At 40.7% G+C, this 21,656-nt stretch overlaps 1 protein-coding gene across 1 annotated transcript in view; it reads right to left on the bottom strand.

Moving 5' to 3' along the window:
- Positions 1-3,922, bottom strand: part of LOC112560410 (protocadherin-9-like) — a 31,078-nt gene extending 27,156 nt beyond the window's left edge. Inside the window, 1 exon segment of the mRNA XM_025232254.1 lies at positions 2,395-3,922. The gene's annotated coding sequence lies outside the window, so the exon portion shown is untranslated.
- Between the last annotated feature and the right edge of the window lie 17,734 nt (positions 3,923-21,656).

Raw genomic sequence — 21,656 nt, 5'->3', positions numbered from 1 at the left:
GATTGTTTCATGTCAGAACCTTCAGGTTTTGGGCCAGTCCATTAAACTATCTTTCTAAATAACAAAATAATGTCAAAACATTTTCTTGGAACCTTCTTGTATTCTCAAAAAGTAAATGTAATTGTATTGTGCAAGCCACAGCACTCATCCAAAACCATACACAAAAATGTGTGCAAATGCATCCCAAGGACATAGCAAAAGAGTAGAAAGAATGCAAGGCATGTGTTAGTCACATTAATCAATCCGTTCTAATAGGAAATCTCCCCATCTTGCAGCCTGCCAGCAGGATGCACTGTCATTGATTTGGGCCTCGACTGATCTGGCAAGATGTCTCTTTAGTGGTGAATATATCCATGGTCCTGTCTCTGAGCTTATGCACTTGGTTTGAATTTATCGTTCTCTCCAAGTAAACCATAGTTGCTGGGTCGGCCTGGTCAAGAGCATGTAGGCACTGAGCTCTGGCTAGTACTTTTGTCATGGAAAGGCTTTCGCCCACTGATGCTTTGTTTTCATCTTGATTTTCTGCAGAGGTTTACTCCCTTCACCTCGATCTTTACCAAGATTATCCATAAGGCAGAGTGATAATTTTCCTTAGGATAGGTTTATAGAAAAAAGAAAAACAAGGGTAATAGGTAGAGTAGGTCTGTATCAACCACTTTCCATGCCAGATGATGCAAAATAGTGGTTGCAGTGACCACAGTACACCTTAAACTGGGCAATCAAAAGTTAAAAGGTTATCCATTTTTGTGGTTAGAAAAATAAGACCTTGGAAATAACAAAAATCTATGAAACAAATGGATAATGTGAATCTATTTTGCCATTCTAGGAGGTCATTGTCACCCACTTCCCGCTCAAGATAATGTAAAAATGGCAACAGCATTGACCACATGGCATCTTAAACTATTTGATCAAAAGTCAAAGCCAAAAATTATAAAAATGGGTCTTACAGCAGCTTAAGCATGTTTGTAGTTAGAAAACAAACAAAACCTTGGAAATAACAAAAATCTTTGAAATAGGACCTATTGTTCAAAAAAGGCAGGCCTTGTCAGCTCCCCTACCCTCTCCAATGACAGGTATCAGTCAAGGGACTGACAGAGAATGGGAAGACCCTGCCTGTAGTGCAAAGTAAACCAACTGATGTGGGCCACAGCGCTGCAGGCTATGGGATAGGATGCCATTTTTCAGGGTTTGAGTGGTCAAGAACTTCCTGCAGCAACTGCTTCAGCAGTAAAAACTAGCCAGCATGTTGACCAAATCTTAATCCATCCTGAGCCCCTACCTGCAAGATATTCACTTTCTGTCATTTGAGATCCAATCTGTTTCTTTTAGTGGCACTTGCTTTCGAATTTGTTTTGTCAGTACTGCAAGTTTTCTGATTTCTGTAAAAGGGGGATACATCCATCAAAGCAGCAAATCTTGATGTTAAAATAAACTTTGCCGATAAGTTATGGTGTTATTACTCTGATTAATGTTTAGTTGTTTAGTTATTCATCATTTGTGTTTTGTACCTAAGCCATGAGGGACTTCGTACATGATCTTTCAATTTTCTTGAACAGTACAGTTTTCTACATCACAAAAGTGATCTTGTCGGATTTATGGTTGGGGGATATTTTCAACAGACATTTGAAAAGAAATGTATGCCTAAAAAAAATGAAAGAATACATCACAATTTTGTTTTTAAAAAATAACAAACTTAATATTTCACGGAAAAATAGTTATGTATTCAGCTTTAAGAAAATGCAGACCACACACAATAACATATTATTTAAAATAGTATTAGACGATTATATTTTTAAAATTAGATTTATAAAAAAAAATAATATTGAACGCTATAGTGAAGTGATAACCATTGGCACATTCTGCATCCTGCAACCAAAACACCCACCTTTTCTCGCTCTTTTTTTCCCACAAATATTTCATATTTAACATTTGCACGAGTGTAAGACTTCTTAACTGTTTTGACAATGACTGGCTGAGTGAAATATAATAGCATCGAGTTCTATAACCCAGACAGCAAGCCGTTTCTTCTCAGCTTTCTCTTCGCCCAGTTATGTTCTCAACTTTATCGCAAGTACTGGTCAGGTGAGAAAGACGTCTCTGACATCGCTTGTGACCACCCCATGTGTCGGGCAAGATGAAAAGAGGAAAGACTGACAGCATGTAGTCAGCACCGAGTATACCCTCCTACCTTCCTTCAGCCGTGCTGAACCTAGCTATTCTTTCCTCACTGAAGGTAAAAATTAAAGGCTGGGCTTCAGAGTACATGTACCAGCAAATGGCAGCCTTGACCTTTCAGACTGGCATCTATCGCATAATTTTAAAAGCTTGGCAAGGAACAATGAGCAGGGGACAATAAAATTCTGTGGTCCGACATATATAATAAATACACCTTACCTGATGCTCCGCCACTTGCGACGGTCGTCGAAGCTTTTATACTCGTAAACCAAGCCAGGGTTTTCTTTATATATTGATATTGCATGTAAAGCGATGATACCGTGCCGACAGCAAGAAATCAACATTCCAGCAGAAACGCATGTCCAAGGTTAGAAATAGTTATGGTCAAAGGCGGTGCTTGTGTTTGGTAAATTCCCCAATCAGTAGATCACTTTGTCTCATTTTGCTGACAGCGATTAAAGCAACTGATGATGTCACCGACAGACATCGCTCAAGGCGCTACTAAGCAGCTTCGCGTGGAACTCAGTCGCCACAACACCTTTGGTCTCCACGGCTAGTAAATGTGACGCAGTGTGCACCAAAAGATGTCACCAGAACGGCATCGGAATATTGTTTTCAGCACAGCAATACTCCTGGTAAAATTACCGCTCTGTTGTCAAGTTCTCATAGTAGGCAAGTTAACCTGCATAACTTTATATTTGCATTTAGATGGTAATAATTCTTCTTCGCTCACGCCCAACAAAATGCCTTGCTTGGTGAGCCACATTGTCACCGACACAACGTCTGCGAGCCAGGAGAACGCAGTCTCATCTGTGCGACTGGCAAAAGCAGGCGGAGTGCGCGTGCGGCGACATCAAAGTGTGGCTGCAGTCAGTTTGTGCCTGGGCGGAGCTAACGATGAAAAGGAGGCCAGACGAATCAGCCGTCGATTGGCCGGGAAATCTGTCCGTCCGTGATGACCGAAAAATCGACAATGTCTTTTACATCACTCTAGGTGGCATAGGAATATGGTGTTGTCTCCTATCCTCTCCACACACCTTTTCCTGCTCTTCACTCTCACATCTGAGACTTCAGACTGTTGTTGTCATCTTCTCATGTAACAAGCTGTCGCGTGAAGAGCTTATCTTTTGAGAGACTTAAGACTTTTTTCTTCAGTGTCAGCTCGAGTCCGTGACTGGAGGTGGACAATTGACGTGCAATCATTTGCATTTTGTAATCTAAGCTGGCCAGTACGTACGAAATACGTGATCGAATGTGGCTGCGAGGAGGTCTCTGTACATGTGTGTGTGGTGTGGGGAGGGACTTCTGCTGTTAGTGACTAAGATTGAGTGAGCTAAGGAGATTACCGAATGTGTAGGGTGTATCGTCAGTCGTAGCAGACGACCCTGCCAGCGGAGCTTTGAAAGGGACGCTCTAGAAGGGACAGCTATAAATGATAGCACGGGTGACAAGGGAGGGGGGTGTCTGGCTCATGGCCGAAGGGCTTTGAACTATGTTGTGCTTGGTTTTTCTGCAGACTCAGATTGTAGTCAGATTACTGTCAACTGTCAGATTGTTGTTGGATCCACCGACAGATTGTATTCGACCCTCAGATTGTTGTCAAACCGTCATCAACCGTCTGATTGTGTTCCATCATCATTAATCATCATCCATCAGATTGTGTTCAACTGTCAGACTGTGTTCAATCATTAGGCTGTCCGTCTTCAAATTGCTTCTACAGAGTCGTCACATTGTGCTAAAATCTTCATCGTCGCCCAATCGTGGAACCGTCAACGAACTGTCAGCTAAGCGTTAAATCGCAATTAAGTCGTCGTGAGGACGGACTGCTCTTTCGCCTGACTTTGCTTTTGGCTGTTTTCCTTGCTATATTCAAAGGGTTAGCTGTAGAACAATATTTGAAAATTTTAAATTATGCCAGTGTCTTATGTGCGACCATAAAAGGGATGAAGGCAGCCATAGAAACTTGGATTGAAGAGAAGTGAAATGAGATATGAGGAAGGGATGGATTGGGACGACAGCGGTAAGGCTTTCCGTTTGCTCAACACCCTCACAAATGAGGGTCAGCAGCAAAAAAAGTCCCATGTCTTCGAAGATCTTGCTATCTCCTTACGGACGAAAAGGCTGTATTTGCCGATGGAGAAAGTATTGCTCTGACCAGTGCAACACCGAGCTAACGAAAGACTCAAACATCATCAAAAGCGATCCAGCCACTGATCCTGCAGCCCAGAATTCATCATCACGCAGATTATAACTACTAGCACAGTCTCCCTGTTACTCACGCACGCACGCACAGGGTAAAAGAAACCAGAGAAAAGAACCGACGGTCAGCCTGTATAGAGTCTGTTGACCATGACACCCGATTCTCATTGTCGGGTTGATAAGGACTTTAGCCACCGCGCAACAAACTGCCCCTTGAATCTTTTATTATGTGTATATTGCATGAAATAATCCTTATTTCTCCTCTCTGTTGTTCTTTCCCGATTTGTCTCTGTCTTCTTGTGTGTCTACTGTCGCGTGTCAGCGATCGTGCTGTCATCCTTGTATGCCTCCCATACTGAGCTGGCCCATCGTTAGGTGTTTTCTTCACGCTTTTGTCCCCTCTTTGTCTTACGTCTTGCGCGCGCGCACAGCTTCCTTGATGCGTCATTTTACTTTTTCCTTCTTTGACGTCATGGGTAGTCGTCATCAAGTAACAGACGGTGCTGGACCGTGGCCATGACAGTCAGAGTTTTTCATTTTGTATCGACCGATCTGCCACAAGCCGTTTTGGGTGAGTAGAGATCCATTCTGTCGGGTTCCACACCATTCTAGTCTGTAAGGGGCCTTTGGGTGGCGGTGGAAGTGCAAGTGAGAGAATCCTTTTATGTTCAAAGCCATAGTCCGATGTTGAATTGCAAGATTTGTACTTTGTTAGGTTAACGTTCGTGATTGCCGGGTCGCGACGCTTGTAGCGCGTACTCGTTTCCCGTTGTATGGATTTGTGTAAGATCAACATTAGATTTTTGACGAATCTTTGGATTAGTCCGATGGTCAGATATATGTGTCGGTGTGAAAATATTGTTTTAGAAATTGAGCAGTTTCGGGACACGCCTGTTGATTGTAAGAATTGTTTTATCTACAGGTTTATTTTTCGTTCTTCTTCACTCTTTCACCTGTTGTTGTTTTTCGCTCTTCCTTCGTGTCACCGTGTCTTCACATCCTTTGTTCGCATCACTGTCCGTCATCGTGTCGAGCGTCCACCCTGCACCATCATCATCATCTCGTCGGCGAGTGAACTCGCGACCCTGCTGCACCAGTGTGCGGAAAGGCTTTCGACTGAACACCTAGAGCAGGAATCTTCGAGCAGGAGCTTTCGTGGCCAGTGGCCGGCCCACATCATCGCATCTGGACGAGAAGACAGAGGGGTGGGGGTACGTCTTTAGAGCGGCAAGCAAGGCCAGAGGGCGGGCTGCCGTCTGTGGACATCTTCAACGGACTTCTAAACTGTCACCCTGCAGTGCATGCGGGTGATGTATTGTATATACGGTGACTGAGATTAGCCTGTGCACAGGGCAGCTGATTTGTCTTATTTTAATTTATCTATTTTTTTTGTTTGTTGGATTGTTCGCGCTGATCTATATTTGTTCATGTGAGAGTGTGGAATGTTTGATTTTTGATTCCTATCAGTATTATTTTTGTGGCTAATAAATTAGTTTTGTTTGTTACGTGAATTTTGTCTTTGTCATTTCTGTGTATGGTCTGCGCTCAGTTGAAGTTCGACTGGCTTCGTCGCGGTCGCGCGACATCTACCTGCATGTATACGTATCTGCGCACGCGGCATATTATAAATTATTATTTATTAAATAAATGAGGGTGAGAGGGGACAGAAGGGACAACACTTTTCATAATCAGTGCTGAAATTCTCTGCACCCGCTCTCTCTCTCTCTCTCTCTCTCTCTCTCTCTCTCTCTCTCTCTCTCTCTCTCTCTCTCTCTCTCTCTCTTCCATTGGAGATATACACCTGACAAAGACCAGCTAAAAGATCAGGCATTGTGTGATTCCAGATACTGCTGATGCCTATTGTGCCGTCAGCGATCAATTATGCAACGTTCCCAAACAGCTTCAGCCTACAACGTAGCGCCGAAGCGTCTACTAGCTGCAAAACTTAATCCTTTGGTTTCCAAGACAACTCATACTGCGCATTCAAGGAAGTACAAAATGCTCAGATTTTCGGCAGCATGATGGCTGAATGTCGATCACGCTGTATTTTAAAAAAATGTTTGTGGTTGAAAGTGAAGGCCTTGACATCTGAGCTTACTTTCCAATCTTTTATGACAAATAAATGACAACAGACACTGAGGAAAAAAACCGAGAACAATCCGTGAAATAAATATATAAACCATGTGTCCATCAACAATATTGTATAAAAAGGGAGGATGTCTACTCACGATAGAGTATACATTATGTGGATAATCTGAAGACGATATAAGCCGGGGGCTGGTCATTTCGCCCCACAGCTTGAGTCAAATCGTCCCAGCTATGCGTCCATATCGTCCAGGTAAGACCACATTGTCCCAGCATGCACAAAAGACGAATTGATCACCAATGACCCAAGTAGCTGTTAAAATATTACCAAAAGAGCCATGCGTTGTTCGAACAATATTGAGATGCAAGCTCAGCTGTCTATTTTAAACAGGGTTTATTTTACCTAACAAAAATGGTCTCTTGGCAATACGCATGCAGAGAACGTGTTTTATAATTGTGCATTAATGTAATTTTCGCTTTAAACAATATTTTACTTAACGATTACCTTCGAAAATTGAGTCTAACAAAAGGACTTGCAAGACTTGCAACCACCAGTCACGACAGAACTAAATAGTGAGCGTATATCTCTCGACGATCACTACCAATAGACGAGCATAACCTTCAGCAGCCCTTAGCAGCAATGAATGCTGATAACATTTTTTGAAAGAAGCTCCCGCTTCTTTACCTCCTTCTTCATAGACAGTTCATTAAACATTTAATTCTGTGTGCATGTGTTCGCGCAGATTTAAACTAATTGTTTTGGGACTACTATATGAGGTCTTGCTTAACAAAATTCCTATGAGGACAATTGCAACAGACAATAACTATTACCCCCGAACAACAACAACACCACCAAGAACATTACATTTAAGACCAATTACTGCTAGGACTTCCGATAAAAGAGTTTAATCCCTTCTTCCCTAATGGGGTTGCTGTAGATGCTCACTTCTCAGAAGAAAAATCAGCAGCGATCTTTGTAGTGCAATAATCTGCACAAAAGCTCGCTGTAAAGAACAGTGCAGAGGAAATGCTACTGCTCAAATTACAACCTAACAAAGAATGTAATATTTTTTGTACTGAGTTTTACAATGTGAAACGGACAGTTAACATGATTTCCCGTCACTTTTATTTAAAACATTTAACGGTTTTTTTTTTCTTCCGCTCAAAGTGAGACAGAAGATGTATCTGTCAGCACTTGGCAGCAGTGGGGATGCCGCTGAATTGTTGCTAGTTGTCTGCCGTGTCCATTATACCACGCAAGAAGTTTTGAAGAGAGTGAAACAAGTCAACGTCTGACATCTTTATCACAAGCTTGACGCAAGTCCTTCCCTTTATGGAAGTAAAACAATAAAATATGGCGAAAATGCACAGCTGGATCTTCAACTTGTAAATTCTCCAAAATTCAACGAAATCACTCAATTTTTGTTTTAGAATGAATCTAGAACTAACAGCTATGAAATGATGTACAATAACAACATAGATGGGAAGTTAACAAAAGTAACTAGCGCCATATATTGCAAAAATGCGCCATGACCTTTCCAACATCCCAATGCAATGATTTAGATAACAGTTTAGAATAAACTGAGTTTTCATGTGAAGAATACGTCTCGTCTAAAATAATACATTCAATGAAAAAAATGGCGAAATTATTTTAGCGACTTAAACAATTTTGTTTGAACACTACTTGTATGTTAGAATCTTAAGTTTGCGTGTTTACTGCTGAACTCACCTTTTTCAGGAGATCGTAGATCTCAACTTGTTGCGAGAACAATCAATGCGACACTTGTAAAAAAAAAAAAAAGAAGAAGAAAGAGCAAAAGGTAAACAAATACTTTAAACAAATTAAACAAATTCTCTTAATCGAGCGTAGTCACGTTTTCCCTTGCTGTCGATATCACCTGTGCTCAGACAGAAATCTCGCTCAGAGAAAAAGCACAGTCCTGCGAACTAATTATGTGAAAGTTTGAAAACACTGAAATTGATGCACGGAATTGGGCATCACGGAAATGCGATTCGTTGAACAACCAAAAGGGACAAAATTGTCTGTGATAGTGCATGCTGGTCATACGTGAGTGTTGGTTTGCTCTCTCGGTAAGTACATGCATGTGTGTTATCTAGATATTTGTCTATTTGTTTTATGTATTTGTAGGCATAAATGTGTGTGCAAGAGGAACAGTTTTTTTTTAATTTCTTCACGTTTTTTATTTCACCCCAATGAAAAACGGATAAAATAATCTTAATATAACAAAATGAACGAATCTGCGAAAAGTCTAGTAAAAAATAATTCTTAGAAAAACTCAAGGAAAATGCAACGATTTTTTTATCGCTAAGTGATTAAATTATGCCAACAGTTCTCTGTTAAACAGACGTGTCTTTTATGACTGCACAAGAACACCTTTGCTGTAACTGACAAAAATATGTAAATGCAATTACAATAAATACGCAGGAGAAAAAAAAATCATGTAAAAGAACATTTACAGAGATTGTTTAAAGGTAACTGATATTTTTTTCTGTTTGAGCAGTGACTGATTTCATATTTCTTCTTTCTGTGCACCAATTTAATGGTAATAAAAAATGCTGAGAACATAGCAACACAGCAAATCTTTAAAAAAAAAAAACAGTGTCATATCACATATCAGCATAGAGAGCATTCATTCGCCGTTCAAACGAAGGCAAGTTTGGGGCCAATGGAAATTTCTACACCCAGATTCCATCTTATATAGATTATGGATTCCGTTGGCTTTTATGAAATGTATCTTGTGTGTGAAATTGCTTGGCAACAATATCTTGATTATTTTCTTAGATTTTTCTTTCTGCCTGATCATTTTATATTTTTCACCATTCACTCCCATAAAGTAACATCTAGACGACATTCCTGCAAGTCTTTACTTTCTATGCTTTCTGAGAGCCGTCAGCTTCAAAATTTCTTGTAGCATGTCCGCTCTTGATACTGCGTATCTCCATCTGCCATGTAAAGTTATAAACATTTTCTTTGGTGCCATTTGTGATTGGCATTCTATCGCGTCTTTTTTTTTTTTTTTTTTTTTCCTGTAGTTGCTTGAAGTCCTATTTTAGTCTTTAGATTGTCGGTCTTCTTTTCTAAATCCTTTTGTTTGAAGAATAGAGTAATAATGGCACCTGCAAAAGCTAAGTCTTCCAGTACTGACGAATTTATCTTTTCATGACTGACTTCTGCTGCTGCTGCTGCTGCTGCTGCTGCTGCTGCTGCTGCTGCTGCTGCTGCTGATGTTTTATAAGTCAGTCCATGGCCAGTATGTATAGTAAGAGTGATAGGCATGTTATTGCTTCAAACCACCTGACAATGAAACTATGTACAAGGTGTTTTTATTACATTTAATGTTTTCTATGGTGAGACTCAGCCGGTGGAGTGGAGCAGTACAGCTGCGTATCACCAGCATACGATTGATGAGAAATGTTGTGAGAATGTATGCAAGATGAAAGTGGATTTATATACAGAATGAACAGAACTGGGCCGAGTATTGAGCTTTGATAGACGCCACAAGAAAGTGGAGCAGGGCGAGATGTTTAACCATCAACAAGCACAGGCTGCGTCCTATCAGTGAGATAGGAGTTGAACCACGTTAGTGCAGGTCCAGAAATCCCGTAGAAAGTGTGTAGTTTATGAGGGAGCAGAGAGTGGTCCATGGTGTCAAATGCAGCAGACAGGTCCAGTAGAGTTAAGGCAGGAACATCACCATTGTCGAGGGCAGATAATTAAATTTTACTTTAATTAAAGCAGTTTCAGTACTGTGAAAAAGGTCTTTATGCTGACTGAGAATAGGGGAATGAGCTGGTGCTCTTGTAAGTATGCCCAGAGCTGTGTCAAAACTACTTTCGCTATGATCTTTGAGAGAAAAGACAAGTTGGAAACTAGGCGATAATTATTCAACACATTGACATCAAGTGTGGATTTCTTAAGAAGTGGCTTCACCAGGGCATTTTTAAACAAAGATGGGAAAACACCTGATGCCAAGATGACATTTACAATGTTTGTGATGGAAGGAAGTAAAATATCTAAGCATTCAAGAAGAAGGTTTGTGGGTATTGGGTCTAAGTGGAAAGTTGTTGGCTTGACTTTCAGAATAAGCTCCATTGTATCACCATCAGAGACTGGTCGATTTTTGCTCAGAGATCATCCTGGAAAAATATCACAGGAGATGCTGTCAGGCACCAAAATGAAGTCAAAGGGCGATCTAATGTCCGAAATCTTTTTAGCAAAATAGTCACAAAACACTTGCTGCAATTGGGAAGCAGGATAGGCAGTGGGCAGCGGCATTGCCTTGCTAATTCCAGTCATTCGATTGCCTATGTCAAAAATTCTTCGGAAGGAGGTGGAATTATTTATTTGGGCTTGAAGATATGATTGGGGTTAGGGTTAGGGTTTGTGGATGGTGAGTCCAGTCTTCCGCCAAACACGCTCAGTACGGCGAGTTCACTTCAGGTCACGGAGCTCAACGTGGACCTGTGAATACCAAGATGCACATGAGGACTGGCTCATCAGGCGTCCAGACACTGGGGCACGGTCATCAACAACTCTACGCAAAACACAATCAAGTTGCTCAGCAGAGGGTGGCCAGAGCAAGGCCATTTGCAGTTGTGCTTGAATGCGACTGTATCAACACTGCGTAACGGACGAGTGAGTGTAAAAAACTAACGCCGATGACGGGTATCTGCGATGAAGCTCAACCAATACACAGTGATGATCAGATGTGAGATCTTGAGAACCATCAATTGCCTGCACTAATTGGTCATCAGGTCGATGCCTGACCCATTCCAAGATGTGATCTCTTTTATGAGTGGGCTGCAAAACAGACTGGACGAGACGAAAAGAGTGCAACAATTCTAAAATTTTTACTGTGTCAGGATGAGACTTGTTGTCAAAATGGACATTAACATCTTCAAGAAGCACTGCAGGTCCATTGAGTGCATTGCTATAGTCCAGCATATAATAATATTCGGAGGAAAAGGTACAGGCTGTGAGTTTGTTCTTAGCACTCGTAAGGGGTCTATAGAGAGACTTGCATACATTCAAAAGATGTGTGGGAACGATAAAGTAGTAGTAAAAGACTGGTATTTTTCAAGTGATGATTTGTAGATAATAGCAATGCCGCCTTCACATGTAGGACAGAGGAATGATTTCAGACAGAAGCCCACTGAAACTCACTGATCGAAACTCACGCTGTCATCGCCTTATCAGTGATGATGAAAATATCTAGGTGGCGATCTGTGACAAACTCTGCAATTTCAGCACGCTTCAGTGACTGTTGTGCTGACGATACAGACTGGGCGTTGAAAAGTCCAACATGGAGGCAAGTGCTGAGTTGTCGTGCGGGGGAAACATGGCAGTCTCTTGTTCTCATACGACCATGTTGAATTGATCGATCATGTTTCCAGCGGGTGTTACGGGTGATGACATTAACTGGTTCCCTTTGATCCCGCCGATGCTGATCCTGATGCTGATGACAAGTCAGAAAATCTTTACAATGGCTGTGTGTGTTCAAAGTACTACACACGTTGCAGAAGCGAGTGTGCAAATGACTTGTGGAGGAAACATGATCCAGCAGAGTTGACAACACACAGCGAAGCTTTGGCAGAAGCAGAATCTGTGTCAGAACTTGGTGACGAGGGACATGGAACAGAATAACGACGAGCGGCAGAGCAGGTGATAGATTTTTCCGACGACCATCTCAGTAGCGACGGATTCGAATCTGTTGTCTCGATGGAGTGTCAGCATCCCCTATCCACCAACCCTGCCCCTCCATCACCCCTCCTCCGCCTCCTTCTTCGTCGCTGGTTAGCTGGTCTGCAAATGCGCCCTCAGATGATAGGCTTTCCTGTAACACAGGGATGCACAACCTACGGCCCGCGGGCCATATCCGGCCCGCGACGCGGTGCCATCCGGCCCGCGAAACTTCTGCCACAGTGCAGGAAATCGGCATGTTAGTAATAAAAGAAGACCTTAAAAAAACGAAAAAAAGGGAAGAAGAAGTATTTATCCCCAGGTAGGGGCGTCTCTCAATCTTTTTTTCGATGGACGAACATTTCGATTCAGTGCTCCGACTTGGTGTCTCTACGATGCAGCCGGACATTCAGAAGTTGTTTCGGGAAAACAACTTCAAATATCCCACTAATTAGTACATAATTAGTACAACTTGTTTCTAATAAAAAATGGTATCTGCTCTATTTTTTTTTTCCTTTTTGTATTTTTGCGGCGAAGTGGCCCGCGACACGGCTGTCCGAAATGGATATGGCCCGCGACACGGCTGTCCGAAATGGATATGGCCCGCAGGCCGAAAAAGGATGGGCATCACTGCTGTAACACATGAACTGATAAACTCACGTGTGAAGTGAACCTACAAGCAGAAGAAAGATGTCCTGAAAATGTCTCTTTATTTAAACGATATTTTTCCCTAACATTTTTCATCACTTCACTTAAAAAAATACCAAAGAGCAAGCTATTATTGCGCCCGCTCCCCGTCCGTGACTTCGCCACCAGCCCCTTTCCCATCCACCAACACCGCCCCTCTACCGTCTCTCCTGTTCCCTCTACTTCCCTGCTAGTTAGCAGGTCACTGTAAATGCCCCCTCGGGTTTTCATGTATTAAATGTACTGAGAAACTAGCGTGGTGGTCATCTTATCAGCAGAGGAAAGGTGTCCTGCTAATGTCATTCTATGAAAACTATATTTTTTCTTCACATTTTTCCTTTTAAAAAAACAGCAGGCCATTTTTGCCCCCCTCCCCTTTCCATGACTGCGCCCTAGGCGACTGTCAAGTTCGCCTAATGGTGGAACTACCCTGCCAGGATCATATACAATCTCTGCATACCCAGCATCACATACAGTCTCTATGTACCCAGCGTCACATACAGTCTGAAAACCCAAGTTTTTCCAGAAAGCGTTGATGAGAAAATAAAAGGTTTAATCCTCGACCTGACTGAAGTGCTTGAAAATACAGACATCAAGTCTACAACCAATGAGAGAGCTGGTGACAGTAGGTATATCATGAAATTCAATGACTTTGAAGATTTACTTGCTTTCTGTCATTGTTAATTTCCAAAGGACACAAGAAATTGAGAAATAAAGTTGTATTAAACTTGTCTCTACACAGAGCCTCGAACTGAGTTTTGTGCCTGTTGCCAAAAATACGAATACTTATACAGAGCCAAGCCTTTTCTGAAGAAGTATACACATAAGATAACAGTAGTCATTTTTAAACACTTTTTAAACAATTTAAACGTGTTAAAAATATCTCTTCGGTTTTTCTATTTATGACATTCAAAACTAATTTGTTGATGAACCCAGAAAAAACATGGCTGCCAACATCACCTTGCCCCTGCTTTACACAATAAAAATAATAATCAGTGAGTATGGAACCGCATTTCATCCGAGTCAGCTGCGCAAGCAGCCGAGACAAATTTAAGAGAGCTTCAAGAAACACCAGCTGAAAATGCATTTCAAAACAAAAAAACAAAACAAATTACCGCCATCTGATGTACACGCATTGTCTCAAATCGAATTAGAATGCGAAAAAAATACTTCAGATAGAAGAAACTTAATCTCAAGATCACGTGACTTTTGAAAAGTGTATTTTAACGTTAGACAAAATGATGATTTGTCTGTGACAAAAACCCATTTTCTAGAGGATTTTTAACGGACTAATTTTCATAAAAAGAGAGAAATAGCTCAGCTGTAAGACAATATAAGGTATAAAATCTTTTTTGGTATCATTTCCCTATTCATGTTTTTCTTTCGCATGTTACCGGATATTTCCTTCTGAAAGGATTACTCACTTTTTCACTAAGCCTGATTGATGTGCACTTGATTAATCTGAAAGCTCTTATGAAGCTATTTTTTAACTATCTGTCAGCTAGTGCAGCGTTTAATTTAAATCCACCTGCGGCGTACATTTCAGGTGAAATTTATATCCTTTCCCCGCAACGGTCCCACCATTGTAATTACAGCTATGTTGGAGTAGCAGCTGTGGTACCGCGACGGAATGGCACCTAACTTTGCCAAAAGATAGAAAAAAAGTTATGATTGCTTATCGTGAAATATATTTATGCATAAATAAGATGATCCTATAAAACTTCTCGAGGTGCTGCTGATGTCAGTTGCTCTTGCAAATACTAAGTCTTTTAATCTTGCTCTGTAGATTTTTGACACTCTCCATCCTGTCTGTTTGCTCCCTGATTCTTCTTTGCGTTTTCTGTGATTGTCTTTATTACTTGTCTTCATAGTCGTTTCTCCTTCCGTTCTTCGTATTCTGTCCATGTCTCCTAGTTATTTTAAGCTCTCCAAGAGCATTAATTCTCCTTCATTAGGGTGATTATGCGTTATATCAGTCACACTTTTATTATTATTTATTACAAGCTCTTGAAACCGCCCAAAAGAAGAAGCTTGGCAAGGAAAGGATTGTCTTTACAGGACTCAACTTAAGTATAGGCAGCATACTGTGCCTGAGGCACGATCTGCACGACAGCCTCTCTTACTGGCGCACATGGTAAACATATAAAGAGCAGCACGATCCTCCAGTCAGTTCTTGTTCATAAACACAGTCCAGTTAATAGAGTAAAGAGCAAGAATGGAAATAAGGTGAGTTACTTGTCCGAGGAATGCCCTTAACACCACAATACCGAGCACAGTTCACTCACGTTTGAACGAGTTACCAAACAAGTTTGAAAAATCAATTAGAAATTATCACCCTCACCCACCTTGCAAAATCCAATCGAACCTTACCATAGCCACCAAAAGTGTTCCACAGTTTAGTCGAGCTCGAGATGAACAAAGCGGTATAAAATTCCTGGTAAACTGTCGGGTGAAATCCCAAAATTAAAGACTGAGCAAGGAGATACAGCTCATTAATTACTACAACGACCATCACAGCCTGATAGAAAAAGGAGTATCCAGGCAGTAAACGCGCTTATATACATTAATATTAAACACGTATATATGCATATATCCAGCTATCTGAAGTCAAACATATTGTAGTGGGAGCACTAGCTTAAAGCAACAAGTACCGCTGACAGTGCTTGTCCCCTCCACCCTGCACCCCTTTCTACTCTATACATGTTTGCGCGAGTCCGACAACAGTGGGTGAAGTAGTACCCAAACTTTCCAGTATACTTACTGAAAGGCGGCTGGTCCTACTTGGAAAAGCAGTAAAACTTTGGTTCTGAGTACGAGAGAAGAGGCTGTGTGTTCCTAGAAAGGCGTGGTATTCACACATTTGAATTCTTTTGTATATATATATAGTTGCATTCTTTTTCTTGGTCCTATTCGCCCCCAGTGGAACATATTGGAGATGTTCTCGGGCCATCTGATGTTGAGGATGTGGCGCAGACGTCTGTTGACGAATGTCTGTATCTTGTTAGTGATGGCATTTGTCCCACGCCATGTCTCAGATCCATACAGGACTGACTTTACATTTGTGTTAAAGATGTGGATCTTGGTGTGTAAAGATAAAGCCTTGGAGTTCCAGATAGGTTGTAGGGTGTGGAATGCAATCCTGGCTTTGTTTATTCGGCTTCTTACATCTTCATCTGCACCTTCATCTTTCCTGACTATGCTACCAAAGTAGGTGAAACGGTCAGTCTCTGTAATACATTCTCCATGTAGTTGGAGTGGGGCTTCTTGCTTGTTGTTAGCCCGCATACCTCCGTCTTCTTGACATTGATGGTCAGGCCAGTCATCGCTGCTTCTTCTGCGAGCCGAGTGAGCTTTGTCTGTGCGTGTTGTTGCTTGTGGGACAACAGGCTGATGTCATCAGCAAATTCGAGATCCTTAAGTTGCATGGCGAAGGTCCACTGAACGCCCGTGTTGCTGTTAGAGGTTATTCTTCTTATGATCCAGTCTATGACGATCAGGATCGGTGAGAGCATACAACCTTGCCTCACTCCAGTCCTCACTGCAAATGGGTCAGTCAGCTTTCCGTTGTGGATCACCAGGCATGTCGAGTCCTCATACAGTTGCTGGATGATGGCAATGAACTTTGGTGGAAATCCGTAGTGCTGCATCAGATTTCAGATGGTTTCCCTGTCTACGGAGTGAAAAGCCTTCTCAAAATCTACAAAAGTTATGTATAGTGGCGATTGCCATTCGATGGACTGTTCAATAATATTTCGAAGTGTAGCGATTTGGTCTGTGCATAATTTACCCTGCCGAAAGCCTGCCTGCCTGTTCTTGCCTCAGTCTCTTGTCTAGGACATTCTTCAGTCTCTCCAGGATGATTCTGGTCAGCACCTTGCTAGGAAGGGACAAAAGCGTAATCCCACACCAATTGCTGCACTGTGTTAGGTCGCCTTTTTTGGGGTAGCTTTACTAGGTAGCCAATATATTAGGTAGCCAAATATGGAATGATTATCCAGCTGTTTGCGTGGTCAAACCTGAACTTGTTAATGACTTTGCTTAATGTTTAGTGAAATACAAAGAATTTTTAGAAGAATTGTCTTTTTCCGATCCTGATGTTTTAGGTTTACATGCTGCTTTATATTTTAAGTTGTCCATTTTAAATTATGTACATCTCATTAGTGTTATGTCCAGAAGCAGATTTGTGATGCAAAAACCATTTATGTGTGACTTATCTAAATGAACTGTTGTCTTTTGCAAAATTGCTGTTACGGGCTCAGATTAGTGCATGCTTTAAAATACTTAATTTAAAAATATTTCCATTTTTATTGCTAAGAAATTATGTTTATAACTTACATAGGGAGTTCATATTGTGTGTAAACAGAACCAGTGGTCACCACAAAAAAATGCAAATAAAACTTGGACAACAGTTATTTATTTTGTTAGTCTCTGTTTAAGGAGTTTATCATAATGTTGCAAATTCTGCAGGAATAGTAGGAATGCTTGAATATAAACTACAAGAAAGTTGTTTCTTTTGAAAAGATTCCCAAACAAAACAGCTCTTGACAGCCACTAACTGTTGCATTGTTCATCAAAACAAGTCACAATCGACCATACTAGAACTTGAAAACTTTTTCAGGGGGAAGGTTGGGGTGGAGAGAAACTCTTAACTTAAATGTTGAAGTACATATTGCTAATTAATGTTTTTGCGACGGATGGGATGTTATTTAACAGCACAAAGTTATCAAGAACTCTGAAGTACAAGGATTAACAGGTGAAGAACAAGAACTGGTTGCTCATGTTGCGTTGAAAAAGCATCATCAGCGTATGATATAGAAATCACAGAAAACAAATCAAAGCTGATGACCAACAACAGATTTAAAGGAGAAAACTGATAGTCTCAAATACAGTGATACCTCGGTTCTCGAACGCCTTGACTTTCGACCAAATCGGTATTCGACCAGGAAATTCAAGAAAATTTTGTCTTGGAATCCGAACAAATATTTGGAACTCGAACATCCGAACGTCCGAGATGAGCCGAGTTGAGCCGAACGGCGTTCATTCGGCCCAGCGCGCCTTGCTTGCGTCATCAGTGTGGTGCAGAGAGAGAGAGTCATGAAATGTGTGCAAAATGGGCAGAAATCACAAATTTTGTTGAACAACATCACCCTGATAAAGTGGTAGCAAATAGAGCAGTTAACATTTTTAATGACAATGTTATGTCCACTTTCCGCAAAATTTTGCAAAGGAGAAAAAAACAGCAAACAATTGACAAATTCTTCCGTAAAGAAATCAGACAAGCAACTGCAGAGCAAGATTCTGATTCTCCTCAGCAAAAGATACAGAGAACAGAAACACCCGAAGAGCAGTTACCCTCTGTTTTTATTGAAGAGGACTCCCCTTCAAAACAATAACCATCCCGGACCCCTACCCTCCTCCCTCCACATTCATTCCCTCCTGCCATAAAGTTTGGTACAGGTACAGTAAATGAAACACAATTTACTGTACTGTACAGTACATTTTATTTATTTATTTTTTTTTTTTTTGCTTTAATAAATACACTTTTATTTCTTATTTCTTGCTGAGACACATGTTTTTCTACATATTATATACAAATTAGGCCAGTAAATAGGCATTTTCTGGGGCTTGGAACGAATTAATACAGTTTCCATTATTGCCTATGGGTTTCATTGCTTCGGTTCTCGAACAATTTGGTTCTCGACCGTCCTCCCGGAACGAATTATGTTCGAGAACCGAGGTATCACTGTACTGGGGTTCTCTAGTCTCACTTGAGATAAGAGATTTTTTGCTATTTCATTTTTCTTTATTTTGGTAGATGTTTACAGCTACTGCAATACATTACAATGTTAATGATTTAAATATTTTATTAGTAAACATGATAAATTTGGATATAGTAAGATTTGCAAGTATCCCTAAAATTCTGTAGTTACTTGAATCAGTAGGTGACATACCTATACAACCACCAGCTCCATTCTTCTACTGACATACAGGGACCTATGATTTGTCCTTTCATTAAATATCAGACAATCTGAAAGATTTATATGACAAATAATGCGCAGTCTTCCAGTGACAACATAAAGTCAACGATTGTCCTGCTACGAGTTTCCAAAATGTTATATATATATACTATGATCACGATTGGCCGTTGTTTTCCCTTTCTTATATTGACAACTCAGCTCCAACTTTCTGTTATCGGGTGAAGTTCTTTGTATTTCTGTGTTGAATGACGAAATTTTAAATGTTTAAAAATAAATTACGAAGAAACAACTGCGATCCAAAAAATAGTTTGTGTATCCGTATGTGAATATAGTGGAAGTGGAAACAGAGCTTGAATCAATCGACTGACATTAAAACATCGATGTTTATCATTAAGAACGACAATTTAAACAGCACGAGAATTAGCCTGCGTGTTTCATATAAAGCTACACCCCAGCGAATGTACGATTTCACGACACATTTTTTTAATGTCAATGGCTCATGCAGTCATTTTGACATGGGGTATATATACATAGTGATAACACAATGCATCATATTTTACAACAATCACATATACATCTCCATATATTAGTTCTTTATATTAGTTCTTTGGCCATCAGAGAGTGAGACTTTACGCATGCATACCCTCACACACACTACTAATCTTACATGTTCTAACTCTATTGCAACAAACCTACTAATTAACTAATCTCTGTTCTACTTATTATTTCTTTATTAAGGAGTTCTTTTAGTCTCATCTTATTAGCTTCAGCTACAAATTTTGCTAAACATTTCAGTAATTTTTCGTTGGAAAGGGATAGGTATACCTCTATTGTTTGAACAGTATGTGATTTGAAGAGTTGGTTATTCATCCGAAGGATCTCATAATATGGACACCTAAACATGAAATGCTCTTCATCTTCTATGATAGTTGTTTTTCCACAAGCTGGGCAACCTAGATGTAATTCCAAAGGAGCTTCAAACCATCTTTTATTCGCATTAAGACCTAAGGTTCTTGTTCTAAGTCTAGCTAGGGCACTTCTGTTCCACCTATTGTTTATAATCGATAAATATTTTTCTGGCTGTAAATTATCTTTAAATGATAGGAACCATTCATATTTTGTGCCTTTCTCCATGTTTGCGTGTCTGTTTTGCTTAAAGGAACATATTATGCGGTCTTTGAATTCTGAAAGGAACATATCTTCATCCCCCACCCCTGGTTGACCCACACTATCCCAAACCCATTTTCTGAAAGTACTTTCTTTATATTAGATATCCAGTTAAGCTTTCCAGACTCATGCTGCTGGTGAAGCATTTCATAAGCTTGTTTACAAAGTCTTGTTATGGGTAACTTAAGGATGCGTAGCCAAAATTTTATGCATTTCATGTAAGTATCTATGTACAGGGGGTATCTACCAGTTTCACCATATACAACCAAATTTGAAGAGTGCAGGGGAACATTTAAAAAACGTTTAATTGCAAATGTATGTATTTTTTCTATAGGGTTATTTATATATAAGCCCCAAATTTCTGCAGCATATGTCAACACTGGTTTTACCTGGGAGTCAAAGAGTTTCCAAAAGATGGATGGATTATTGGAGCTCAGCTTTCTAAGTACCCTAAGAATTTCTATCACCCCTATTTTTCCTTTCATACATAATTCATTCCATGCTGCAGTAAAGCTCATCCTAGTAGAAAAATATACTCCCAGATATTTATAGTTATTTGTTACTTTAACTTCTAAATTACCATACATCCATTTCTCTTTGGAGGAGAGGTAACCACCCTTCCTAAAAACTATAACATTAGTTTTATCCAAATTAACAGTCAACTTCAATCTATCTGCTTCTTGTTTCAGTAAATTTAGTTGATTCTGTAAACCAATAGCTGTATTCGAAACAAGAGCCACATCATCTGCAAACAATAGTAAAAAAATTTCTACAGCCTCAGGTATTAACTGGATCCCATGTTTACCTCCCTTGCTTATTTCAATTGCTAATTCATGTACGATTTCATCTTTAGTGAAGCGCAGCAGACGCTCATCAAAATAACCGACTTTGACCTGAAATCCAAAACAGGACGATGTGTGTGTACAGAGCCATGTGGGTTGGAGATTAAGTCACACGAGCAAGTGGTTAATCACGCGGATCGGTGAAGGTCTCTACATAACATTGTTCTGGGAAAAATAAATTCTCATACGTCTGCTCTGCCGCCACGGGGGAAGGAAAAGGTCGAGGCTACGTAACCAGGACGTGGGAAATGGGGCGGGGGGGGGATGGTTGCTGGAACGTTTGAAGAGGATAGGATAAGTAGTGTAGGTTTGTTGTAAGAAGCTTTTGGATTTGGAAGTGAGAGTGGAGAGAAGGCAGGGCAGCCACCGCGTGAAGCGCTGAATAAAAAAAAATCTACAGTTGTGCTGCAATTTCCATCTTTGTTGTGTTCTTATGGCACTATCTCCCCCCTAGGTAGTCACCAGGGACTGACGTGTTGCATGGCTGCATCTGGAGAGAATCATGTGAGATATGCTGCATGAACACCGTACTTCTGTATCGATCTGAAGAAGACCGCTAAGCAGCCTTCGCTTTGCTGAAAACATCGATCTTATGGCAGGGAACATTGATGAGTTGCAGGTTTTCACCCGCAGCTACCTGGGATCGACGCTCTTAAAGGACATTTGGAAAATATAGCATCGATGGCAGCAATGGCGAGGTTGAACAAGATTTGGGGCAACAGGACTATAAGCTTCGAGACCAAACTAAAGCTTTTCAAGTCCCTGTTCGCTTCCATCTTGTGCAGCTGCAAAACGTTGAACCTGTTGACAGATACGGAGAGG

Source organism: Pomacea canaliculata, linkage group LG3 (assembly GCF_003073045.1).
Source record: "Pomacea canaliculata isolate SZHN2017 linkage group LG3, ASM307304v1, whole genome shotgun sequence".
Lineage (NCBI taxonomy): Eukaryota > Metazoa > Mollusca > Gastropoda > Architaenioglossa > Ampullariidae > Pomacea > Pomacea canaliculata.
This window is presented reverse-complemented; position numbering and strand designations above follow the sequence as displayed.